Consider the following 27346-nt stretch of genomic DNA (forward strand, 5'->3'; position numbering starts at 1 on the left):
GTCTTTCAAATAAATAAAATAAATCTTAAAACAAAAAAAAATAGCAGTGATGCAAAACTTTGAAATCTTGATTGCACCTGTAACTCTGCAATCTCATATGAGTAACTTGAATCAAGTTTGCATCAACAGCTCTACAATCTCATATGAGTTATTTGAATCAAGTCTTTTTTCTTTTTCTTTTTTTTTAGATTGTGAAAATTAAATATTAAGGAATTTAGAATAGTGCCAGAGAGATGCTAAAAAATAAACAAGTTAATTTATCCATAAAGTACAGTTTATAGTCAAAACTGGAACTCTGTCTTCCATAGCACTCTTAAGAGTCTCATTTTGAAGTTCATAGACCATATGGCAGTGTGGTAAACCTAAGTACTTTCAGTCTATTACAGTAAAAAATTGAAAATGTGTAAACCCCAAATGAAAATTTATGTGCTAGCAGTGATTCTCAAAATAAAATTACACTAGCTTTATTTTGTACATATAAAAGCATATATTTAAGATCTAATGATTATGTAGAATTAGTGTTCCTGCTGCTGCAAAGTTAATCCACAGTGGCAGAGATGAGTGTTTGGAACCTAGACCTGGTGCCTCTTCGACGCTGCTCCAAATTCAAATTATCTATTACTAGATAAGCTAGAATTCCATAGGCCATAAAGTTCATGTAAACCCAAATTTTTGGAGAATAGAGATGATTACCTTCCTATTTATGGGGAAAATGCGATTTTTCTACGCAGATCCAAAGGGTGGGAACTAAATCAAAGACCTATGGAAGCCAGTTTTTCAGAGGAGGTGAACTCTTAGGAGGGCTCTCTTGTAATTCCAGGTTATTCTCCCACTAGTTTAAGTAAAGTGTTTGGCTGGCTTGCCCAAATTCCACCTTTTACTTGATTCCAACCTAAGATTTTTCCTTCAAATGTTTCAATCTTCTGCCTAAAGTACAGTTAGAGAATACTTTGTGACTGTTAATGAATACAATCCTAAAAAGTGAAGACTTGTACTTAATCTTTGTTTACTTCTGGCTTTGGTGAGTACGTATGGCTTTGAGTAATAACAGCTGTTTCCTCAAATATCAAATAGAATAAACAATAACCATAAAAATGCTTACCTATGGAATGATATCAAACTTATTAAAGAAAAAGCTGCAAAAAACAGAATGATGAAATAATGTAGATACAAGAGAAAATACATAAAGGTTTCATGTAAGTTAATTAGTAAGAGAAACAACATGTACATGTATATTGACATAAATACTGGCATATGCATCTTCTGATAATTGCTTTAATGTGATCCTATTCTTCATTTTCTAAATATTCTGCAATTTAAAATTTGACTTTTGTTGTGGGTGGCATTATTTTATGAGGTGGATTTTCCCATACAGTTTTTAAATTATTGCCTTAAAGCAGAAGCAGAGGTTATAATCATTACTGTATTTAAATTTGGAAATTATTGAGGTAATCTTTGCAGGCTACTTTATGCTTCCTTAATAATCCATACACATATCTATGGCAAAAACTATGTCCTTAAAACATTGTATGAATAGATTTATAAATGTGAATAAGTCTCTATAATATTTCTTTTGTCAGTTGCACACACAGACACATATACACACATCAAAGACTATAACATGAAAATATGGAGTAAGTCTTTTTAATTTATTATGCTCAACTTATAAAGTTGTTATAACAAAACAAAAATTTAAAATAATATATAATAAATTTAATAAGATTTGCATGTAATATATAATTTAATATAATTATACAATATTTTATAATAAAAATATAAAAACTTAACCCTGTTAATTAACTCCATTCAAAATGGAAATCAGAATTGTAATTGTAGATTATTTACAAATGAATGAAAATGAAAATTGAATCATTTTGAGCTGTCAGGATAGAATACATACATTATATATGCTTATATAGTGTACATTATTTTTTGTAAAAGTATAAAACATATATATATACACAAAATATAAAATATATTTTATACACAAACAGAAAAAAGTTAGACCTGGTAAATTTACTGGAGACTGTTTTCTGGAAAGAAAATCTCTGAAAAAAAAATACAAAAGCCACAATTCATTCCAATTAAGAATAAGAGATGAAGTGGCATTTAATCTAGAAGTTAAGATATGGGTGAAGCTACCTGCCTATCTGAGTATCAGGGTTTGATTTTGTCCATTGAAACATGAATAGACGCTGGGGAGATCACAGGTCTGAAAGTGTTTGGGCATTGGGTATTTTCTTCATGAAACATGGAGACCACCAGCATATGAGTGTGCTTAGGATAACATATTCGGGGATGTAAAGCCTTATGAGGAGAACCTGGGTATGCTAGTGAATGGGCCGCACCAGCTGCCAGTTATTGAATGAATCCAACTGGATCCTCTCCCCCTTTCCCCTGCTGAGCAGTCAGATAACTGCAGCCAGTGAGTGATTCCAGAAAACACCAGTAGAAGGATTTCCCAGATTGCCAGTACACACATTCATGAAAAATAATAAACTATTGTTTTCAGCTATTACACTTTGAGATGATCTTTTTTGTGTGTAGCAATAGATAAGTGAAACAGGGAGAGAGAGGGCATTCAAATATTCATTAGAAAATGTTCTGTTCATGTTTATGAAAATTAATGTAATCAATGGAATAAAACATACAAAGCTCAGAAATGAAGATAGATTCATTCTGAAACAGTGTATGATAAGGGTGGAAACTCCTTCAAAAAGAAAACACTCACCAAGCTTCTGGGGAAAATTGGTAGCCATTTGGGAAAGTTAGAACAGGTCTTTGTCCCTTAAATATAACATTTTTCAAATGACTCAAATATGAAAATAGAAATATAAAATTGTAAAATTATAAAATCATAAAATATTTTGAAAATACTGAGGTAGGGTAAAGCCTTTCTGAGTAAGACACAAAAACCCTGAATCCACAGAGAATAAGATAGGTGAATTTGACTACACAAGACATAAAATTGTTAAGGCAAAAAAAAAAAAGCCAAAAACTTGAGTTAACTCTAAAGGAGGAAAACATTTAGTATTAATTTCCTTAATTACAGAAACAACCTCAACATAAGAAAACTCAAGTGCTTTATACATAAGTACCTAAATATAAATAAGCAGGTAGATTAATTGGAAAATATTCAATCAGAATGATTATCAAGCAGATATAACTGATGTATAAATACAGCAAACATTCCTCACACTGCTTTATAGCTAAATATTCTAGTAAATCATCTGATAATTTGCTATCCCAACAATTAGTGAAAGGGAAACATTTAACAATACCAGTTACTAGCAAGGATGTAGAAAATCAGACCTATTCATATACTGTTCATAAAGTCTATTTGGAGAGCAATTTGTCCCATTTATCGAAAATCCTCTGTGCTTGGTCCAGTAGTTAAGGTTCCAGAAACCAATACTTTAATGGCCTATAAAGCTATTGTGCAAGCGTGTTTACAAAATATTGTAACAAAACTTAAAGGAACAAAACTTATTTAACAACCATCAGGTCAGCATTCTGGAATCCAAATAAATAAAACTTCTTAAATTGGAATTTCAAAACCAGAGCATAAACAGTTTTCAGTACAAACTTTAGCAAGGTTGAAGGGTATTCAGAAAAACAGTTCAACTATTTTAAAGATGTACACAAACAGCGAAGCTGGAGAGAGGTAAAGACTGGGGAAATAATCTTTGCGTCCTATTTTGAAATCACATTTAATGACTAATGTAAAGGTCACAGGCTGTTAAGTTAGTACTAAGACCTGTAGAAAGTGCAAACAACAATGGAATACTAGAGGCATTCTCACCATGAAGCATAGCTTTGAATGAATTAGGTCATTGAGGTCAATAAAGCCTTCACTTGGAAGGTTGGTGTTATGGTAAACATTAATTATGCATGCTGCCCAAACATGTTTTGGAGCCAACATCAGACAAAATGGGAATTTCAAAATACCTCAGACCAGAAATAGGTAAAGTTAATGATTATGCAAATTTGAACCTTTACTTTCCATAGGAGGCAAAATCAGTACTTGTCTCTCTCCACTTTGTTCTCATCTCTATTATTTGGCTAAGGAGTCTTAACTATATTTTCGCTCTGAAAAGCCAGTGTTACCTACAGTGCTAATACTCATAACTCATTTTATTTCATTGTTTGGTAGAACTTTTTTGAAAGAAAAATGTAGTTTTGTATTTGATGAGGAAATGAATATTTGAAAAATTACATGAGGAGAGAATTGGAAAGTTCTTTTGCTACCTGAATTATCCTCTTTGCTCAGATTTACTGAGGTAAAATTCATGAAAGTTGTATGTACTTTAATTTAAGGTGTCAATGTAATGTTTTAACATACATACAAGTAGTGAAATGATTAAAACAATCAAGCCATTTGATATATCCATCTCCTCAGAGTCGTACAACCCCATTTTCAAGTGTACAACAACTGTATTACCGTGCTTTACTTTGGATATTCTTGGAAGAATATTTCATGATCTACCCTACTCCTGTGGCCCTGGACAACCATATGCCTTCTATCTCCTAAAAAGGATTTGATGTTTTTAGATTCCACATACTGTGAGATTGTGGGTCCCGATCCTTCTGTACCTAGTTTATCTCACTTCATCCAGTGTCCTCCAGCTTCATGCACCTTGTCACAAATGTCAGAATGTCCTTCTTTCTTAAGGCTGTAAAACAGCCCAGTGTGTGTGTGTGTTTGTGTATTGACAGTATGTATTTTATCTGTTGATGGACACTTAGGTTGATTCTTTGGCTATGTGAGTAAGGCTGCAATTATATCTCTTTGATCTACTGTTTTTTTTTTTTTTTTTTCCTTTGGACATATATCCACTGGTGAGATCACTGGCTCATATGATAGTTTTATTTTTAGTTTTTTGAGACACCTCTCTACTGCTTTCCATAGTGGCTCTATTGGTTGATAGCCCTACCAACAGTGTATGAGTACTCCCTGCTGTGTATCATTGTCAGCATTTGCTGCTCCTCCGCACGCGGAGGAGCCGCACCGGACCGGGCGCTTGTTGTTCCCTTTTTTTACAAGTCCTTTCTATAGTAAAGTAAGAATAAGTAAACAGCAAACTCCCAAAGCAAGAATGAGTAGAGAGAAATGAGAAAGAACGAAGTAACGAACTTCCCCGCGAACTCTCCAACGCACTCTCCAACCAACCCACACCACCATGCCGTCTCTCTCCTCCTATATAGTCCTCTCCACCAATCCCAACTCGGCTGCCCACACGCCGAGCACGCCGCTCTCCTCCAATCAGGAGCAGCTCCTGCAGCTTGTCAAGTTGGTGAGAGGCAGCTGGGTAGAAGCTGTTTACTTCTCTCCCAGCGCCACATTGTGGGAGAGCAGATGCATAGAATAAATCTTAATTCCAGTAACAGTATAGTCCGAATTGCTCCCCACAGATCCCCCTTTCTTTTTATTTTTTGGCGTTGATACGCGCCTGTGTAAAGTTCAGTGTGATCTTCATGCTATTGACTCTTGTTTGTCGTGCTACTTCAGAGTTTGTTGAAAAATGTCCCGTATTCCAAAGATCCCAGGGATTGGTTATTCATTGTTTTCTTCCTCAAATGGAGTTTTCTTCTTCTAGATCTTCTGCTGGCAGGTTTATCAACCGAATTCTTCTCTCAGGGGTCCATATTGGTTGTGCCGCACCCTGTGGAAAAAAACAAACGGCGCCTCGTACTCTTCTGAGTAAGGGGAACGGGCCTTTCCATTGGTTGTCCTGTAAATCCTTCCACATTACCCACTGTATTGATTCCTTATCAACTGATTGAGTATGCATTTCTGCAGGTGTTTTACCGTTCTTTTTCTTGTTCAAAAAATTAATTGTATAAAGAGCTAGGGCCAAGACGTCCTTGTTGGATGTGGCCATTTCCCCTATTCCCCCTTTTTGTTTAATTATTAAATTTTTTAAATATAAGTGAGCGCGTTCTACCACAGCTTGCCCCTGTGGATTGTATGGAATACCGGTAATATGGGAGATTCCGAATTCTTTCAAAAATGCAGCAAAACGCTTTGATGTATACGCTGGGCCGTTATCCGTTTTGATCACATGAGGAACTCCCCAGGCTGCAAAAGCCTGCAAGCAGTGTTGGATTACTTGTTGTACTCCTTCTTTATTCATGGCTGTGGCCATAATTACACCTGAGTATGTATCTACAGTGACGTGAACACAGCTTTGTCGCCCAAAAGAGGGGATATGTGTAACGTCCATTTGCCAGATATGTCCTGGTTTAAGGCCACGGGGATTGGCTCCCGCAGGAATCTTTGGAACTATGGTAACAATGCACTTTTCACAGGATCTAATGATATCTTCTGCTTGCTTGCGGGGAATATTAAATTTAAAACTTAAAGTGTGGGTGTTAACATGCCATTTAGAGTGATATTCTTTAGCTTGTTCCAAAGCGGTGCATGCAAGCAAGAATCTTGAATAGTGATCTGCCATCATGTTTCCTCGAGTAAGTGGGCCGGGTAAATTAGAATGAGCTCTTATGTGGCCTATGTAAATAGCATGCTCTCTTTGATTTAATAACCCCTGAATTTCACTTAGATAAGAATAGACTGAGGAGGATTTAAGAATAAGGCACTGTGTAGCAAGCATCTGAACTGCATTCACCACATATGCACTATCAGACAAAATATTCATGGGTGCACTCTCTCTGCGTAATACTGTTGCGATAATAGCTAATTCTGCATGTTGTGGAGAAGGGGATGCTGTTAAAACGAAATATCGTTGATTGTTAAATATAGCTGCTCCTGTTCCGCCTTTAGCTCCATCTGTAAATACGGTAACTGCCCCTTGAATTGGATCCCTTCGCACCTTCTGCACCCGTTTTATTGAAACCTGTGTGCAGAAGTTAACAAATGGATGGCGAGGGTAGTGATTGTCAATCTCTATTTGTAGAATGAGAACTATGTATGCCCATTGCCAGCATTCCCTTGTAAAGGCTTCTACTGCCTCTTGAGCAAAGGGAACTACACATCGCTTTGGAGTCTTCCCCGCCATTTCTGTCGCCTTTTTTATTGCTGTTAATATTAAATCGGCCACCGCAATGCCTTGGGTGTATAGTACACGCGGTGCATGTGAATGTGGGTATACAAACAACAAGGGTCCTCCTTGCCAAATGACTGCGAAGGGATACAGCTGTTCCATAAAAATTAATATTTCTAGGGCTTGTTGTGGATCACATCTTTCCATCTGCATTGCTTTAATTTGTTTTTCAATTTTCTGTAACGCCAAGCGGGCTTCTATTGTCAGTCTACGAGGGGAATCAAGCTGGGCATCTCCTTCTAAAATATTGAATAATGGCATCATATCTTCGGTAGTTAATTTACAATAGGGCCTCAACCAATTTAAATTGCCACATAATTTTTGGAAGTCATTAAGGGTCTGTAACCCATCTATTGCAATTTCAAATTCTAATGGGGTTACCTTTTCAGAAGTTACTTTAAGTCCTAAGTACTGTACTACTTCCCCTTTTTGTATTTTCTCTGGCGCTACTTGTAACCCAACTTTTTCCAAATATAATAGCAGCAGCTTATATGCTTCCATTAGGTGACTTTCACTTTCAGCCGTTATTAACAAGTCATCCATGTAGTGTAAAATTTGTACCTTTGGGCACTGTTGTCGAACCGGCTCTACTGCCTGGTCAACATATAGCTGGCATATGGCAGGACTGTTGGTCATTCCTTGGGGAAGCACCTTCCATTCATATCTTTTGTCGGGACCTTGATGATTAATGGAAGGTACGGTGAAAGCAAACCTCTGAGTGTCTTGTTCATGTAGAGGTATGCTAAAAAAGCAGTCCTTCAGATCGAGTACTATTAGTGGCCAATGCTTTGGGATCATAGTAGGAACCGGGAGTCCGGGTTGCAATGCCCCCATGGGTTGCATCTGCTGATTAACAGCCCGTAAATCATGCAACAACCGGTATTTCCCTGATTTTTTCTTTATCACGAATATTGGCGTATTCCATGGGGAGGTTGATGGTTGCAAATGGCCTGCCTCTAATTGTTGTGATACTATATCATTTACCGCAGCCAACTTTTCCTGGGTAAGGGGCCACTGTGGTATCCACTTTGGCTTGTTGTCCAGCCATGACAATGGCAGCGGCTGCATCTCAGTGGCCCCCACGAAAAACCCGTGTCCTGTCTTTTAAAATCGCCTTTGGGCTGGGCTAGGTCCCTTCTGCCTTCTCTGGAGCCTAATCCTCTCTCCTGATATCCCTTTTTATACATAATACGCCGTCCTGTAGAACTCTCCAATTGATCCTCATTTGTTAACGTCAGTCCCAATTGTTCTAAAATGTCTCTTCCCCATAATGTGATGGGGAGTGCACTAACATAAGGTTGCACATTTCCCTTGTTCCCTTCTTGATCCTGCCAATGAAGCACCTGAGCACTCCTTGATGGTGTCATGGCCGCACCTAGGCCTACTAAAGTATTATCTCCTGGCTGAAGGGGCCATGACTTCGGCCAATCATTTTCCGAAATTATACTTACATCCGCACCTGTGTCTAGCAGGCCCTGAATTGACTTTCCTCTAATGGTTAAGGTCCACAGAGGTCGATCTGCTAGAGATAGGGACAAGGCTGCAAATTTCTCCCCTTGGGGTCCATTAACATCCTGCGCTCCAATCATGATCAGTATTTGAGCCACAGGTTCTTCTGGTTTGATTTGAATAATACCCTTTGTAGATTGTATTAGCACTTTTAACTTATCACAAGGTAATTGAATGACTCCGGTGATGACCATTAGGCCTCTCAAAGCATTTGTTTCTTTTCCTACGATTATTCCAAGTCCGTTATGCTCCGCTGAAATTGTTTCTGCCCTCACCTCTATGGCTTGTGGCCCCATTTGAGGTGTCAGTACCGAATATTCGGTGGCTCGTAACTCTGCGCGGTAAATATTTGGTTTTGGGACCGTGGCACCCACCGATTGTTTTGGCCCCGGGGTGCAGGGGCCCACATTCCGTTTTTTTGCTGTTGACCATATACACCTGATCTTCTTATGGGGCCCGGCTCATTTGGCATCCTCTGGGGATTGCCTGCGCTGTTTATTTTAAAGTAACATTCACTGACCCAATGATTTCCTCTTCTACAGCGTGGGCAAAGGCCTGGTCTTCTCGAGTTCTCTATGCCCTGCCGATCTCGGGCTGGAAATCTGGCCCTACATTCCCTCATTAGATGCCCTTCTCGACCACATCTAAAGCATATACGTCCCCTCATGTTCTGTCTAAATTGTCGGGTTACTGCTACTGCAGCATGTGATCCAGAAACTACATCATCCATGACATCCCTACAGATTTTCAAAAAGGTAGGGATGTCCTTATGCTGCCATGGTCTAAGAGCTTCCCGACATGTTTTATTGGCCTGCTCATACGCCAATCTTTTGACTAAGGGCATTGCTTCTTCCACGGTTTCGAAAATGTTTCCTGCTGCTTCCATTAATCGGTTCACGAAATCAGCGTAAGGCTCAGTAGGGCCCTGTACTATCTTAGTTAGGCTGTGTCGTACTTCTCCTTTTCTGGGTATCACCTTCCAGGCTCTTCTTACTATTTCTCGCACCTGTAAGAGGACAGCTGTTGGTAATCGGGCCTGCTCATCGGGACTGGCAAATCGCCCTTCTCCATTTAACATTTCCTCATCCCATGCTTGATTCCCTGTTTGATAGTTCTGCTTTGAATATTCTCGCGCAAATTCTTTATAGGCAGCTAGCCACAAGAGGAAGTCACCCCCGCCTAACACCGCCTTTACTAAGTTTCTCCAATCCTCAGGTATTAGGCCTTGCTGCCCGATGTTATCAAGGATTGCCTGAGTGTAACTTGCATGGGGCCCATACAATTGTACTGATTGCTGCAACTCTTTAAGTAATTTATGGTCAAGAGGCGTCCATCCCCTGTTTCCCTGTGGATCCTGAATTACAGGAAACACCTGGCCTGGTTCCTGGTACTGCTCCCAAGCAGGTTTTCTATAAACAGCTCCCCTTTGCTTGTTTTCGGTTCTTGGCCTTTCTAGCTCCTCCTGCATACCTACTCCCTCCATCACTCCTTCTTCCTCCCACTCTTCTTCAATCTCATATGGAAAAAAGGGGCTTTTCTTTACAGGAGGAAACTTTGGTAGTACCAATGGGCGATACCGGGGTGGTGATTCATCCTTTATGGTTGAATTTGCCAGCCTTGTATGGCCAGGATATATTCTTGGCATCTCTCTCGGGGGCGAGGTTCCCTCCTCAGCTTCCTTCTCCCCCCCATAAGCTTCCTGGCTCTCTAAATCCTTCTTTGATTTTCTTCTCACTTGTTCGTTACAATAGTTGCTCGCCTGGCTGCCCTGCCATAATTCTTCCTGCATTTCACTCCCCTCATTAAGCAACAACTCGATCCCTTCCGTGGGGTTCTGAAGCACCTGATCAACGAGTTGCCACAGCTTCAGCACTTCTATCGGTTCCCCAGCCTCGCGCATTTTCCGTCCCACCTGCCTCCACTGCTGTGGAAACCAGGGGGACGTCTCTACGATTGCTCTTACGAATGCATGAATTTTCCTCCCCCCTCGTTTCCCTTGCTTAGAGGAAAAGCTGCGACGAGGTGGGGAGTAGGAAGAGAGAGAGAGAGAAACCATATTTAGCCCATAGATGATCTTTAGGGAGAAACAGAGGATGGTGCCCAGGAGGAGGAAGAGGTAGCCAGTGGGCAAAGAGTAGCCAAAGAACTCCATTGTCTGTACCGTCTGTGACATGTTGGAGCAGTGAGCGTAATGGAAGACTGAGTCTCCCAGACGTTCCCAGTTAATACCTCCTTCCTAGCTTCTAATTTTCTTCCCCCGCGGCTTTTTTCCTAGGTTCTGACTAGCCTTTCACCGGCACTCTTTCCGTCCGGCCTTCCCCTAGGCTCTTTGCTAGTCTCTCTCTCCAGTAATTTCCCACTTCTTCCCGGTCTTTCCCTCCTAGGTTTCCTATCCGAGTCACGTTTCCTATCCGAGTCACGGCACCACTTGCTGCTCCTCCGCACGCGGAGGAGCCGCACCGGACCGGGCGCTTGTTGTTCCCTTTTTTTACAAGTCCTTTCTATAGTAAAGTAAGAATAAGTAAACAGCAAACTCCCAAAGCAAGAATGAGTAGAGAGAAATGAGAAAGAACGAAGTAACGAACTTCCCCGCGAACTCTCCAACGCACTCTCCAACCAACCCACACCACCATGCCGTCTCTCTCCTCCTATATAGTCCTCTCCACCAATCCCAACTCGGCTGCCCACACGCCGAGCACGCCGCTCTCCTCCAATCAGGAGCAGCTCCTGCAGCTTGTCAAGTTGGTGAGAGGCAGCTGGGTAGAAGCTGTTTACTTCTCTCCCAGCGCCACATTGTGGGAGAGCAGATGCATAGAATAAATCTTAATTCCAGTAACAGTATAGTCCGAATTGCTCCCCACAAGCATTGCTGTCTTTTATCATTGATTTTAGCCATTCCATCCAGGGTGACATGACATCTCATTGTGCCTTGGATTTACATTGCCCTGATGATTAATAATGTTGAGCTTTTTATCATGTACCTGTTGGTCATGGTATGTCTTTTTTTAGAGAAATGTATATTTATGGTTTTTTTGTCCATTTTATATTCAGGTTATTTGTTTACTTGTTACAGAATTGTTTTAGTTTTTTAAAGTATATGTATATTAGTTTTGAATTTTTATTTAACCCCTTACCAGATTATGGTTCATAAATATTTTCTCCATAAAGGGTGCAGGCCTAAATCATGGGTCTGGCACTGGGGTTCACTGGAGTGGGCATGGAGCCTGGGCTATGGGAGCAAGACTGACATTGGTGTTCACCGGCTCAGACCTAGTACAGGGATCTGAGGTCAAGTACGGTGCTCACTTCACTCTTCATCCTCCTTGTAAAGGAGATCTCTCTGTGCTCTGCTGCATGGTCCTGGGTATGGGAAACAGAGATAATGAAACTGTCCTTCCTACCCTCTCCCATGGATCTTTAATCTACTCTGCCCAGGCGCCATAAACTCTCACTTGGATTTCCTTATACAGTTATTTTTGTGTATGGAAAGTTGTTCAAATTGATGTCTCTGTGAGGGGATCAGCAATGGAAACTCCTATTACACTATCTTGCTGATGTCCCTCTTCAATTAACTTCCATATCCATGTGATGCCCACAAAGAAGACTGAACAACCATCTTTGGAGTTTCAGGGCATTTATAAACTGAGAAACATTTTATGATGAGAGGCTTCTGTTTAAAACAAAGTACATGAGTAACCTATGTGCAATCTTGGAAGATGATCTTGAATTCTAACATGAATTTAAAAGAAAATCATAAACATTATGTGAAGGTAGTATCTTCTTCCTTGAATCCCACAGCCTTTCTCATTAGCTCTTGCCTTCAACTAACAGATATTTGAAGTTACTGAGTCTTGACTCTCACTTGAATGGATATTCTGAAGGATGCTAGTCGTCTTTATTTTCTTTAAGGGAAATGAAGTTGTTTGGTTTGGGCTTTAAAGAAAGTTTCTACTGGTAGAGAACTCTCTACCTTTATGAGTACTCTGGTTATCTCAGATAAGATCCTACATTTCTGACATGCTCCCGGTGACCCTAATGACACTGGTTTAGGACCACACATTGAATAGCAAGATTTTAGATAATGCCCTTTAACTACTATAATTGACTACAACATCAAAATGCCTAATTATCTTTTGCCTACAAAGCTGGTATAAGAGTATAGAAGGTATCACTAGATTTCATCAAGGTTCTTGAAAGATTTTTTAAAATTTATGTAAAGGGAACAGGTTTCATGTATTTCATTTATACAGGTTTAAGAACATACTGCTATTTCTCATCTTCCTTCTCTTACATCCCCCCTCCTTCTTTTCTTAGAATTTTTGATATGACATACTTTAAATTTACTTTCATAAACTTAATCCAGAAAAATTATTATGATTCTTTGTGGAATAATGCAGATGTCATGATGATTCAGGTTGATGTGGCAGAAGGCTTAGTTTGGAGAAACTGTAATTGTTTGACCAAAACCAAATGATTTTTCTCAATGGATTGGTTTTTTTTAAAGACTTGTTTATTTATTTATTTATTTGAAAGTCTTTGAAAGACAGTGTTACAGAGAGAAAGACAAAGACACGCACCGGGAGATCTTCCACCTGCCAGTTCATTCTCCAAATGGCCACAATAGACAGGGATGGGCCAGACTACAGCCAGGAGCTTGGAAATCCATCTGGTCTCCCACTTGAGTGTGAGGACCAAGGACTTGGGCCATCTTCTGCTGCTTTCCCAGGTGCATTAGCAGAGAGCTGGATCAGAAGTGGAGAAGTCAAGACTTGAACCAGTGCCTAAATGTGATGCTGGTGTCACAGATGTTAGTTTAACTCATTGCGCTACAACTACAGCCCACTCAATCCGAGTTTCTAGAATCTAACTGGAGTATAACATCATTGATCCTATCCAGTTCAACAATTTTAGTAACAATAGGGTAAAGGCATGAATAAAATTAGTATAAAATCTGCAGCAAAGATGAACTGGAAAGGAATCCAAGGCAATAAATGATGATGGATGAGCAAGTACACTGTGAACATCGATGAGAACAGCAATGTGTGTGCCTAAAAAGCTACTGTGATCTCAGGAAAACTGGTATAATATAAATGTTGATTGCAGGGAATGTTATTCCTGCTTTAAACTGTTCTGACCCAAGCATTTGCAGAATAGCAAAAAGGATTAGAGGCTATCATTTGAAGAAAAACTGAAAGTAATGTAAAGGTTTAACAGCAACAAAAGTTATGTGTGTTTATGCAAAATAGGGTGGAGGATTTCACACTATATTTCCAAACATTTGAAGAATATCAGGGCATGCAGAAATGGATTTGATCTTTGATCATAGAATGATCAGGAGCTGTAGTTGGGAACTATAAGGAGAGTAATTTCAGGTCTGTATAAGAAATTGTATGTGGGCCAGCGCCACGGCTCACTAGGCTAATCCTCCGTCTGCAGCGCTGGCACCCTGGGTACTTGTCCCAGTTAGGGCGCAGGATTCTGTCCCAGTTGCTCCTCTTCCAGTCCAGCTCTCTGTTGTGGCCCCGGAGTGCAGTGGAGGATGGCCCAGGTCCTTTTGCCCTGCACCTGCATGGGAAACCAGGAGAAACACCTGGCTCCTGGCTTTGGATCAGTGTAGTGTACCGGCCGCAAAGTGCTGGCCATAGCGGCCACTTGGGGGGTGAACCAACAGAAAAGGAAGACCTTTCTCTCTGTCTCTCTCTCACTGTCTAACTCTGCCTGTCAAAAAATAAAATAAAATAAAAATTAAAAAAAAAGAAAGTGACAGAATGTGCAAAAGTGAATGGACTTCCCAAAGAGCAATGAGCTCTCTGTCCTTTTAGGACATTTAATTAGCATCTGGAAACCTTGTGGAGGAAATTAAAGCATTGCTTTGATAAACTTTTCATTTTGGTTCTCTATTAATATTTCAAAAATATTAAGACTCATTCATTTTTTTGTAATTTATGTAAATAATTATTTGCCATTATGCCATCCATGTGGGAGGCTTAGTAGGAAAAAAAGTGTTTTTACAATTTCATTCCACCCCATTTGATTTAAAGGGCAAAACTGCCACAAACTAGCCAACTATTGTAGCTTATTAGATTTATTTCTTAAAAATGATTAATGTTAGATAATTTCTAACTAGTGGTTTTATGGAAATTTTGACTGAGTCACTTTGTTGCTTGTCTACAACTTTTAAAATTCAACTAAGAGCATTAAATGTAAGTAGAAAAGCTGGTGCTGAGGAAAGTATCAGCCAATATTTCTCAAGAAAGTGTTTCTGAAGACAAACTATTCAAAGGCGGACATTTCTTACACATTGTAGAAAGATGGTAGACGGTCCGGTGCTGTGGCAAAATGAGTAAAGCTGCCACCTTCAATGCCATCCCATATGGGCACTGGTTCAAGTCCTTGCTGCCCTATTTCTGATCTAGCTCTCTGCTGTTTGCCTGGAAAAGTGTAGAAGATGGCCCAAGTCATCTGGGAAGCAGTGGAAGATGGCCCACGTTGGAAACCCAGAGGAAGCTCCTGGCTGCTGGCTTTGGAACGGTGCAGCTCTGGCCGTCGCGGCTATCTGGGCGTGAATCAGCAGATGGAAGACCTCTCTCTCTCTCTCTGCCTCTACCTCTCTGCAATTCTGCCTTTCAAATAAATAAGTAAATCTTTTTAAAAAGGTAGAAAAAGTTGGCATTGAATAAAGAAGAGAATCAAAAGTAAAACTTTTCCAAAGCAAACATAGTGTTATTTACTCTCAGAAAGCTACATCATTTTCCCATAAGATATTTTTAAAGCATCAAAATGAATAAGTAATCATTCACAATATTTTAAAAAATGTAGTTCGAACTCTTTCTCTCATTATACTTATTCTAAATCACAGGACTATAACTTGGGGTTGTCTGCTTCAAAAGCATAAGCAGGAATACTTCCTTTTAATTTGTTTATCCATAATCCCTTGAACCTTTTAATCAATTCATTTTTCTGCCTAAGTAATTCTAATTCTGATCCTATTTCTGGGCTAAATTATCTCAAAGTTCATTAACAACTAAATGAAGTTAATGACTTGTCTTTTTAGCAGTGGTTTCTTGGGACCCAAGATGTTGAGAGTTTGACTCACTTAGAAATCATGTTATTTTCTAGCAAAAGGTCACTCCTCTCTGATTTTCTCTGTTATTGTGGTCATTCACTTTTCAGTTTAGGTTCTTGAGCTCTGTAGTGATTTGCAGACTTCCATGTTTAAAATCACCTACTTTGTGTTGGTTGAGTGCTTTTTATCATCATAATTGAACTCATCCAGGATCTCTTTTGTGCTGCTGTTCTAAGCACTTAACATATATAGATTGGTTTACTCCTCGAAGCATCTTCTTAAAAGAAAACTGGCTGCTCACTTATTTTTATCTACTTGCATGTCAGAATGAGGAACAGAATGAGAATGAGGAAGAGGAAGAGGAAGAGGAAGAGGAAGAGGAAGAGAAGAGAAGAGAAGAGAAGAGAAGAGAAGAGAATGGGAGAGAGAGAAATGCCTTTCATCTGCTAGTTCACTCCCCAAATGCATGCAACAGCCAGGAAAGCATCAGGCTATCAGGCTAAAGCCAGGAACTGGAACTCTATATGGATCTCCAACATGGACAACATGGGTGGCAGGAGCCCAAGCACTTGAGCCATCATCCATTGCATCCCAGAATGCATTCCCAAGACACGGATCAGAAGCAGTACAGCAGGGACTCAGACTGGCACTCCAATATGGGATGTCAGCATGCCAAGTTCTAGCTTAACTCCTCTGCATCTTGACACCTATCTGATCAAAATAACTTGATGAAATCAGTACTAATGTTATCCACTCTTTCCAGTTGAATAAATATCACACATCAAGAATGTAGTAGAGGCAAAATATGAACTAAACAAGTTTGGTTCCAGGATCCCTGCTCTCTGGCTGTATGCTTTTCTGCCTCTTGTTTTTATTCAATTTCATGTAATCCTCACATAATTATGGAAACTAGGCATCATCATTATCTCCCTATTATGGACAGAGAAATGGAAACTCAAAGAGATCAGGAAGCCTTCTCAAATGCAATACTTACAAGGAATGGAAACAGGATTTGAATCAAAGTACTTTTTCATCCAAAGAGTGCATTTAGAATTGTTTGTGAATCAGTTTCATGTGAATTAAATTAGCTGTCAACTCTTTCAAACAAACCCTGGACACTGATACGTTTAAATCTCTGAATTTGCAAGCCTGTGGGTCAGATGAAATTTACACTAGTAATTTGGAGCAATAACTGTATCCTGAAATCAACTTTATAAATTTAGATTGCAAATATTTCTCCAGGTGTTTATTATTAACAATGAAATCATCTGATGGCTTTCTATTTAACTACTTATTCTTTATGGTTAGGAACTTTCAGGAAAAGTTCTTGTACAAAAATTTGAAATATTGAATCTTTTTAAATTCCACAGTGTTGGTACACTAACCACTGAGAGACAATAGCACATGATGCCTTCTCTGCTTTAGACAGTTATAAAACTTGGAAAAACATATGGAAAAATCCATTTTGGACACTGGACAAGAGATGATGCAAGATTGTGATACAGAAGAGTAGGGAAGATGAGATGAGCCTTACCATTGAGTAAGGCTCTCTGCTAGGAGGTGGTTTCTGGACGATGTTGCAGGGATAAGAAATGCACACCCAGCCTGGCCACCACAGTTGAGGAGTCAGAAACTGGAGACTGAGGAGGGAAACATGGATATAATTTTTGGGCAGAGTACTCAAGAGAAGGGGACAGAAAAAGTTCCCATAATCTGCCTTGGAGACCTCTTGGGTCTTTGCCTGAAAATCAGCCTACACATATACAGAGACCCTGATGAGTGTGAGTAATAGGAGTTTTTGGAAAGAACTAGTCATGTGGAGCTGTAAGCTGAAAAATTCCTTGATTAGCATCAGGCAGGAATTGCTGAAATTCCCACCAGCCAGAGCAGCCAGAGCAGCCAGAGCAATCTTTGTGAATAAATATTATTATTGAGCACTACCAATAAGCTATTTCAAATAGAACCTAAACGCATAAAATATGGAAAAATTCATAAATATGTGTAAGAATTATAGAACAGGGACTGGCATTTTTGTGTAGCAGGAAAAGCTGCCACTTGTACTGCCAGCATCCCATGTGCATGCTGGTTCTAGTCCTGGCTGCTCTGCTTCCAGTCCAGCTTCCTGCAGTTGAAGCTCCTGGCTCCTGGTTTTGGCCTGGCCTATCCCTGGCCATTGCAGCCATCTAGGGGATGAACCAATGGATGGGAGATCTCTTTCTTTCTACCTCTCTCCCTCTCCCTCTCCCTCCCCCCATCTCTCCTTCTCCCTCTCCCTGTCCCTCTTCCTCTCCCTTTTTCCCTTGGTCTGTAATTTTGACTTTCAAATAAATAAATAAGTCTTTTAAAAGACTTATACAACAAAACTATATAACTCCTGAGCAAAATTAAAGAATACATGAATAAAGAGATGGGTATACCATGTTCATAGATGGGAATACATTACTGATAAAGTGTCAATTCTTTCCAAGTCAACCTGTAATCTACATATTCAGCGCACTCTCAAAGACATTCCAGCAAGACTTGTTTGTAACAAAAGGAGGAGAGATAACAAGTGTTAGCAAGTAAATGGACAAAAGGGAAAAACTGCACTCTGTTGGTAGGAATGTAGGTTGGTGCAGCCATTGTAGAATAGTATGGAGGTTACTAAAGAAATTAAAAATAGACTTGCCGTATAAACTAGTAATATCTCTGTATATGCCCAAAGGAAATTAAATAATTGCCTTATACATATATCTGCACTACCACATTCATTACAGCATTTTTCACAATGGCCAAGTGAAAACAACCTTAGTATCCACTGATGGATAAATGAATAAAATAAACTTTGATACATATAAAAATAAAATAATATTCACCCTTAAAAATACAGAGGTCTTGTCCTTTACCCAGCATGAATGAAATTGGAAGATGTTTAGTGAAACAGACCACACACAGAAAGAAAAATATTGCATGATTTCAGTTATGTGTGGAATCCTTTTTAAGTCAAATATATAGAAATAGAGAATAAAACAGTAGTTAAGGAATTGGGGAAGAGGAAATGAAATACAGAGATCAAAGGGTACAAAATAGCTGGTGGGTGGAATTAATAAGCCTAATATACATGAAGATTATAGTTACAGTTGCTCTGGCCACACACTTAATATTGAAAACTATGTGAAATGATAGATACTTCAATTCCCTTCATTATTATAAAAATTTTGTTCTCTATATGTATCTCATATCCTCATGTTGTATACCTTAAATGTACACAGAAATATTTATTTTGAAAAAAGAGTGTGGAGCAGGTGTTTGATGTAGTGGCTAATCTTCCAGGTAGGATGCCTGCATCCCACATTGAAGCTTCTGGGTTTGATTCCCAGTTCCAGCCCCTGATTTAAGCTTCCTGTTGGTGCAGATCTTGCTAGGTAATGACTCAGGAGCTGAATACCTGCTACCGACATCAGAGACCTGAACTGAGCTCCTGGTCTGTGGTTTCAGCCTAACCCAGACTTGGCTGTTGTGGGCATTTTTGGAGTACATAAGAGGATAGGAACCCCTATATTTCTATCTGTCTTTCTTTGCTTCTTAAATATATAAATATCTCTTTTTAAAAACAGAGTGCATAGTGCACGAAAGGTACTCAAAATATATGTATTTGTGTAACAATGAAAAAAAATAAGCTTACCTAAAATGTTTATGAAAATTCAAAGATGTGGAAGGGTCAAACAACTTTATAAAAGAACTAAGTTAGTGACTAATTTCAAAACTATAACGGTGAAGTAATCAAAATAATGTGATATTGGGGGCTGGCATTGTACAATAGGTTAAGCCACCACTTGAACTGAATTCAAAAACATTATGTTGAACAAGAGAAACTAGATGAAAAGTAAATATTATTCTGTTTATTTGAAATTCTTAAAAATATCTAAAATGTATTAATTGAGAGTGTATTAGTAGTTACTTGGGATTGTGGCTACTTAAACCATTTATAAAAACTCTTAAAACTATACTCTCAAAATGAATGGATTTTCTTGTGTATTAATTATACCTAAATAATTTGCAAATAAAATAAAAAAAAACTAAGATTTAAAATATTTCTGTCCCTTAAGCCTCAGCATCCCAGCGCAAGCCTGCAAGTTCCTTTGTTGAGTGTCTGCTCTGAGTACTCTCAGACACCAGCCAACTAACTGATCTTCTCTGGCTGTCATGTAATTGTGCAGGAATCATTATCCTTACAGACGACCCCATTTTAACTGCTGCTTATATCTGGCCTCTAAAGATCATTTGTCTGTTTTTTTAAAACTGGAATAACTTTAAAAATCTTGTTATTTTATAATGATAGGGAGGTGTTATCTGAGAAATTAATTTCAGGCTGTAAGCATTGTGAAGGCTGGATGCCCAAGTTGCAAAGTTCTCCCGAAGTCTAAGCAATGGGCCACAGATACCTCTGAGACATCACACTCTTTGTTCCTATCACTGTTATTAGCACTCTGATTATTTCAGAGCCACAAAACTGGTCTTTCTGATCGTGTCTTTTTTCCATACAATTTATTCCTGACATAGCAGCCAATATGAATATGTAAAGTTTGTTTACAAAGTAAACATACAAGTAGATCATATAATTTTCTGTTCAAAACCTCCTTGTGGCTCCTCATCTTTATTCATAGCAAGTATCAAATTCTTCACAGCTGACTTTCTTATTCTCACTTCCTATCACTCCCTGTGATGTGTAAGGTTTTTCAGCCTCCCTGGGAGCCACATTTCCAGACAAAGCATCCATCGACCTCAGGGCCTTTGAATCACTCTTCCTTTTGGCAATGACTTTCATACCCATTCCATATTGAATAACACCTTGTTCCACATCCCTTCCACCCTATGTTCTCCTTACTTACCATTCTCAGTTTTATTTTTTCTCATAGCACTTTTCTGGCGTCACTTTATTTATTTATTGACTATAGCCTCATCTAGAATCCAAGTCTCATGAGAAAAGAAATCTGTTCTTTCAGTACTGAACTTCAACAACCAAAATACTGTAGACCTATAAGTAGCGGCTCAATAGGCTAATCCTCCACCTGCGGCGCCAGCACACCAGGTTCTAGTCCCGGTTGGGGTGCCAGATTCTGTCCCGGCTGCCCCTCTTCCAGGCCAGCTCTCTGGTGTGGCCCAGGAGTGCAGTGGAGGATGACCCAAGTGCTTGGGCCCTGCACCCACATGGGAGACCAGGAGAAGCACCTGGATCCTGCCTTCAGATCAGCGCAGTGCGCCGGCTGCAGCGTGCGGGCTGCAGCGGCCATTGGGGGGTGAACCAATGGAAAAGGAAGACCTTTTCTCTGTCTCTCTCACTGTCCACTCTGCCTGTCAAAAAAAAAAAAATGAATGAGTAAATACATACATGATATGTAATATGGTATATGACACAGTGTTAATTTAAGGGCCATATGAAATGAGCTTAAAGACTACTCAGATTCTTCTATATGTAATGACATTTTCATTTGTAGTGGCTTATCTTTTTATAAATAGTTTTAGTAAGTAATCTACATTATTGTTATATGGTTATTTGTAAGTATTTAATGTTTATAAAAATATCTATAACTCACTGAAAGTGCCAAAAAATAACTGAACAGTGCATCCTGCCCTAGGTAATAATAATATATGTGTATTTCTAAGAAAATTAATTGAGTTAGTGTCTCATTTCATTTTTCCAAATAGACGTATGGCTGTTTTGTGAAATCTTTATCATAAATTGGTAATGTTTATGATGATGATGATATATATATCATTATATATATAATGTTAGGAAGAGACCCTCATTTGGAGCCTCTCTTACCTTTCTTTCACAGATCTCCTTAATTCTATCAATAGAACACAATGGTAAGTCACATTCAGTTGGAGTAAGCCTACCTTTTACCAAATCAGAGATCAGGCATGGTCACTGAATTCTGAACTGAGACATCTTCCCCGCAATTACCAAGATTCAGAAGAGAGCCACAGATATTCTCCCCTCCCAGCAATACTCAATTCCATGAGTCCATGCACAAGATTAATCTCATGCCTCTTATCCCTGTTTCACACAAAAAGTTCCAGAATGCCAGGTCCTCCTTCTTTCACTCTCAAATCCCCACAAGGCTCCGCCTATCCCAGTTCTATTCTATCCTCCTTTGTAACTCTTGAAATCATTTCACTATGCTTCTCTACCTTATTTTTCTTCCCAGAAAAACTGTATCTCTTCACTGAAAACATTGTTTCCCTTCCCATCTTTCAAGTAGTACCTGTATTTTTTACCATAGTACTAGACACATTGGGAACTTAGATTGGAATTTTACATTTAATGTAAGTACTGGTAAGGTGGAATTTACATTTGCTTCTTGTTTTCTGTACATCTTACATCTTTTTATACTTTTATTTTCCCAATACTGTTTCTTTTTTGTTAAATAAATATTTTCTAGTATTCATTTTAATTTTCTTTTTGATTTCTTTTAATGCTAATTTCCTTAGTAGTTGCCCTGGCATTACAACTCAGAACTTAATTGGAAATGATCTAATTTGGATTAATACAAATTAAATTACAGTAGTATATATAACTTTGTTCCAATATCATTCTACTTTCTTCACTTTCCACTTCAAGTGACCTTCATTATCATGTAAATTACATGATAATGTAATTTTTATTTATTTTTAATGATTCATGTTCTTGGATTGGAAGAATTAATATCATCAAAATGTCCATACAACCAAAAGCAATTAAAGATTCAATGTGATCTCAATCAAAATGCCAATGACATTCTTATCAGATCCAGGAAAAAATGAAACTAAGCTTCATATGGAAGCACAAGTGACTCCAAATATCTAAAGCAATCTTATACAACAAAAACAAAACTGTAGGCATCACAATATTATATTTCAAGTCATACCACAGGGCAGTTATAATCAAAACACTCTGATTTTTTACTCAAAAATACACATGTAGAACAGAATTGAAAACCCGGAGTCAATCCATGCATCTACAACCAACTAATCTTTGACAAAGGAACCAAAGTTAATCCCTGGAGCAAGGACAGTATTCAAAAATTATTGCGGGAAAATTGCATATACATTTGCAAATGTATGAAACAAGGCTCCTCCCTTACACCTTACACAAAAATCACTTCAAAATGACCTGATATAGTCAAATTATTGGAGGAATATATTTGTGAAACTGCAAGACACTGACATAGGCAAATACTTCTTGGAAAAGACCCCAGAAGCACAGGCAATAAAGACAAAAATAGATATTTTCAAGCTAAGATTATGTCAAGCTAATATTACATCAAAGAGCTTCTGCACTACAAAGGAAATACTCAACAAAGTGAAGAGCCAATCAGCAGACTGGGATAAAATATTTGCAAACTACACAATTGATAAAGGATTAATATTCAGTGTCCATAAAGAGCTCAAGAAACTCAACAACAATAAAACTCAGTTAAGAACATGAGTAGGCATTTTTCAACAAATGAAATTCAAATGGCTAACGGACACAGGAAAAAGTTCTCAGGATCACTAGCCATCAAGAATATGCAAATAAAAACCACAATTAGGTTTCACTTCACCCCAGTTAAAATGACTATCATTCAAAATCAAAAAGTAGTAAATACTTATGAGTATGATGGGGAAAAGTTACCTTAATACATTGTTGGTGGAAATGTAAACTAGTATAAATATTATAGAAATAGTATGGAGATTCCTCAGAAATCTGAAAATAGATCTACCATATTACTCAGCCATTCCACTTCTGGGAATTTACTCAAGGGAAAGGAAATCAGCGTATGAAAGAGTTATTTGTACCCTCATTTTTATTTCAGCTCAAGTTACAATAGATAAGATATGGAATCTACCCAGATGTCCTTTAACTGATGACTAGATAAAGGAAATGTGGTATATATACATTATGGAATACTACTCAGCAATAACAAGAACAAACATCCTGTCTTTTACAACAAAATGGATGCAATTGGAAATATTGTATTTACCTAAATAAGTCAATCCCAAACAAGCAAATATCATATGTTTTTACTGATATGTGGCAGTTAATATAGAATACAAAAAATATGTGGGGATGAAATATATACCTTTTGAAAAATTGTTGGTTTTAGGCCTTGTTTATACTCTAATGGAACTTGGGTCTTCCTATTGTTTACTTGTTGAATATTTTGGTTATTGGTGAATTTAAAAAAAAATGTGTGACTTCTAACAGTGAAAATGGCAAGGAAAGTCTTTGGAGTAATACTTACGAATAATTTGTAAAGAAAATTAAATATATCCTAATGTGCTATCTTTCAAAATTTCAGTGTACATTTTCACAAAGTTGTTATGATGAAATTATCATAATGATTAGAGTCAAACAATCATGAAACTGTTGCTAACTTGAATTAGGGTGCCACATGGAGTAATTTGCTAAACTTCAATGAGATTTAATTTTCTCATGTCTTATATAAGTGATTACATAGGAAGAACTTCAAAAAGCTCATGAAAAATGTTTATTATGAAAAAACCTTGCATGAATTTCAAAATTTTTGCACCAAAGCAAACATCATTTAATTCTTTTTCCACAAACATTTTGAAGTCACTGCATAGATCAAAAGATCTTCTTGATAAATTTTTGTTATGCTATTCAAATTTTTCTCAACAACTAGAAAAGGCCATTTTAATGAAAAAAAAATGTATTTATTTACTTTTATTTTACTTGAAAGGCACCCCGATGAACAGTGAGAGACAGAAAGACAGAAATAGACATACAAGCAGAAGTCTTACATCCACTCGTTTATCCCCAAAATGCTCACAACATTTAAACCTGGACTATGCTGACGACAGGAGCTCAGAACTCAGTTTGGGTCTCGCACATAGATGTCAGGTACTCAACCTACTGTTTCCAAGGATGCACTAGCAAGAAGTTGAAATCAGAAATGTAACTTGGACTTGAATCCAGACATTGCAATATAGGATGTGAGCATACCAAGTGGCATCTTAACAACTGCACTTAATGTCCATCCCAACTTTTTAAAAATAAAACACCACCACCCCCAAGAATTTACAAATAAATATAGTGAAAACAATGTCATAATATAATTTACTTAAATTTCATCAGGATTCATCCAGTCTGTATGAATGAGGTAGAAATGAAGAGGAATATAGCTTAAAATAGATTTTCATTTTACTGAAAAATAATATAGAAATTATTTATTTAAAAATAATAAAGCTGGCATGCAATAATGGTCTTATAAGTCCTTCAAAAGGTATGTTATTTAAATAATGTCTATTTAGAGTAATATTGCATACTTGAGTCATGTGCAACTCCTCAAATTGAAAACGTTTTGATATTTCATGAATGAGCATTCAGGTTTCAATTGATAAAATCAATTACTCATTTGAATAATAGCAGGAATGTCCACAAAATTCATGAGAAATGTGCATTATCTTTTCATTCTATTTTCTGTGAAGTTTCTGAAGTACCCTCATACAAGGAACAATTCACTGCCCTTCTGTTTGATTAAATTGCCAAAATAAAGATTGTGTTGCTATTGTCAAATGATTTCACTCATTTCTGCACTGATTTACCCTCATTCAGAAATGTAAGTTTTCCATCAGTGATGATTATCCAGTGCCACTAAAACAAGTAAGAGAAATATTCATATCACAAGCATGGTAGAAAATGAATTCTGATGTTTTCTTACCTCTAATACTTTGCAGTTTTTAAAACACTAAAAAAGTAATATTTTATATTTTGAAATTTCAATAAAATTAATACATTGATGATATAGTTAGTATTTGTGAACTTAGTGGTTTGCATTGTTTTCTTTTGCATTATCTGCATTAGTAATTTTCACAGTGAATTTTGAAGCAGGATACAAATTACCTATTTACCTCTATTAGAATTAGAAAAATTTAAATGAAAAAGTCCTAAGAATAATTATAATTTAATCTAATTCTGTTTCTTGGATGTAATTCCTTTATTTATATATCCTTTTTTTTTTTTTTTTTTGACAGGCAGAGTGGACAGTGAGAGAGAGAGACAGAGAGAAAGGTCTTCCTTTGCCGTTGGTTCACCCTCCAATGGCCACCGCGGCTGGCGCACCGCGCTGATCTGATGGCAGGAGCCAGGTACTTATCCTGGTCTCCCATGGGGTGCAGGGCCCAAGCACTTGGGCCATCCTCCATTGCACTCCCTGGCCACAGCAGAGAGCTGGCCTGGAAGAGGGGCAACCGGGACAAAATCCGGCGCCCCAACTGGGACTAGAACCTGGTATGCCGGTGCCGCAAGGTGGAGGATTAGCCTAGTGAGCTGCGGCGCTAGCCTATATATATCCTTAAAATTCCATTAATCATCATTAAGTAGCATAGGATTAGAAGAAGAAATGATCCAGAACTAGCAGCTAAGTTCAGAAGTTTATCTGGGATTCTCTTTGAATGTATTAAACACAATATGTCTTCTGGTGGGGTTTTTAGGTAACTGCCCTTGATACTCCATTCTGCTGATGGGAACAGTAAGGCACACTGAAAAGGCCATGAGGGGCAGGCATTGTGGGGCAGTGGTTTAAGCAACTGCCCGTAACGCTAGCATCCCATATGGGCACTGGTTAGTGTCCAGGCTGGTCCACTCTGATTCAGTTCTCTGGTAAGGTACCTGCTGAGAGAGCAGAGTATAACTCATGTACTTGGATAATCGTGTACCCATGTAGAGGAGACCCATATAAATCTCCTGGTCCCTGCCTTTAGCCTAGCCTTTCCCCAACCACTGTAGCCATTTGGGGAGTGAATCAGCAGATGGAAGATCTCTGTCTCTCCTCCTCTCTCTCTATAACTCTGCCTTTGAAATAAATAAATAAAATCTTATATATAAAAAGGTCATGAATATGAAATCACTGAATTGTGCCTTTATAGTAGGCTTTCTCTGAGACCTGGGGAAAAATTGTAATCTCTGCTTTCCAATAGGAAATTAATTATTAATTCACTTATCCACACACATTAAGTGTTTACTAATAACTATAGGCTACTTCTCCAGGAATGCTCTGTGGCTTAATAACTAACTCAGTGGCTATAAAAATGTGGATGAAGTTATATGTGGAAGGAAAGCCACACAAAGAGAGTTGAAGGTGAGTGCTTAAGAGAAGACTTGCTGACTCTCTACATGGCCTAATGGGTGGCAGGGGGAGCTAACTATTCTAGCCCTCAGCATTCTGTGCTCTGAAATGAAATTTTCAGCACCAGTTGATAATCAGGCTCTACCCAATGGACTAATGCTAATTAAATATCGTTATAGAAAATAAACAAAATTGATATACCATTGACCTAAATAACTAAAAAAAGAGGGAAAAGACAAATTAAAAAATCAGAGATGAAAAAGGAGATGTAATAAAAGGAACCACAGAAATAAAAAGAATCACCACAAATTACTACATACAGCTATCTGCCAAAAAAAGAAAATTTAGAAGAAATGGAGATTCCTAGACACATACAATCTACCAAAGTTGAGTCATGAAGACATAAAAAAGTTAAGCAAATAGCCAGTACAAAGATTGAATCAATAATAAAAACCCTCCCAACAAAGAGCACACATGGCTTTACTGCTGAATTCTAGCAGACTTTTAAAGAAGAATGAATTCCAATTTTTCTCAAGCTATTCAAAACAGTTTAAAGGGAATCCTCTCTAACTCCTTCTATGAGGCCAGCAATACCTCAATTCCAAAACTAGAAAAAA

At 38.1% G+C, this 27346-nt stretch overlaps 1 long non-coding RNA gene across 1 annotated transcript in view; it reads left to right on the forward strand.

The window, feature by feature from the left end:
- Positions 1-15525, forward strand: part of LOC103348310 (uncharacterized) — a 78966-nt gene extending 63441 nt beyond the window's left edge. Inside the window, exon 3 of the long non-coding RNA XR_016216168.1 lies at positions 14987-15525. This is a non-coding gene — a long non-coding RNA (uncharacterized LOC103348310). The remainder of the gene's footprint in view (positions 1-14986) is intronic.
- Positions 15526-27346: the final 11821 nt, after the last annotated feature.

The sequence above is a fragment of the Oryctolagus cuniculus genome, chromosome 11 (assembly GCF_051225735.1).
Source record: "Oryctolagus cuniculus isolate XC-2025 breed Fujian yellow rabbit chromosome 11, ASM5122573v1, whole genome shotgun sequence".
Taxonomy (NCBI): Eukaryota; Metazoa; Chordata; class Mammalia; order Lagomorpha; family Leporidae; genus Oryctolagus; species Oryctolagus cuniculus.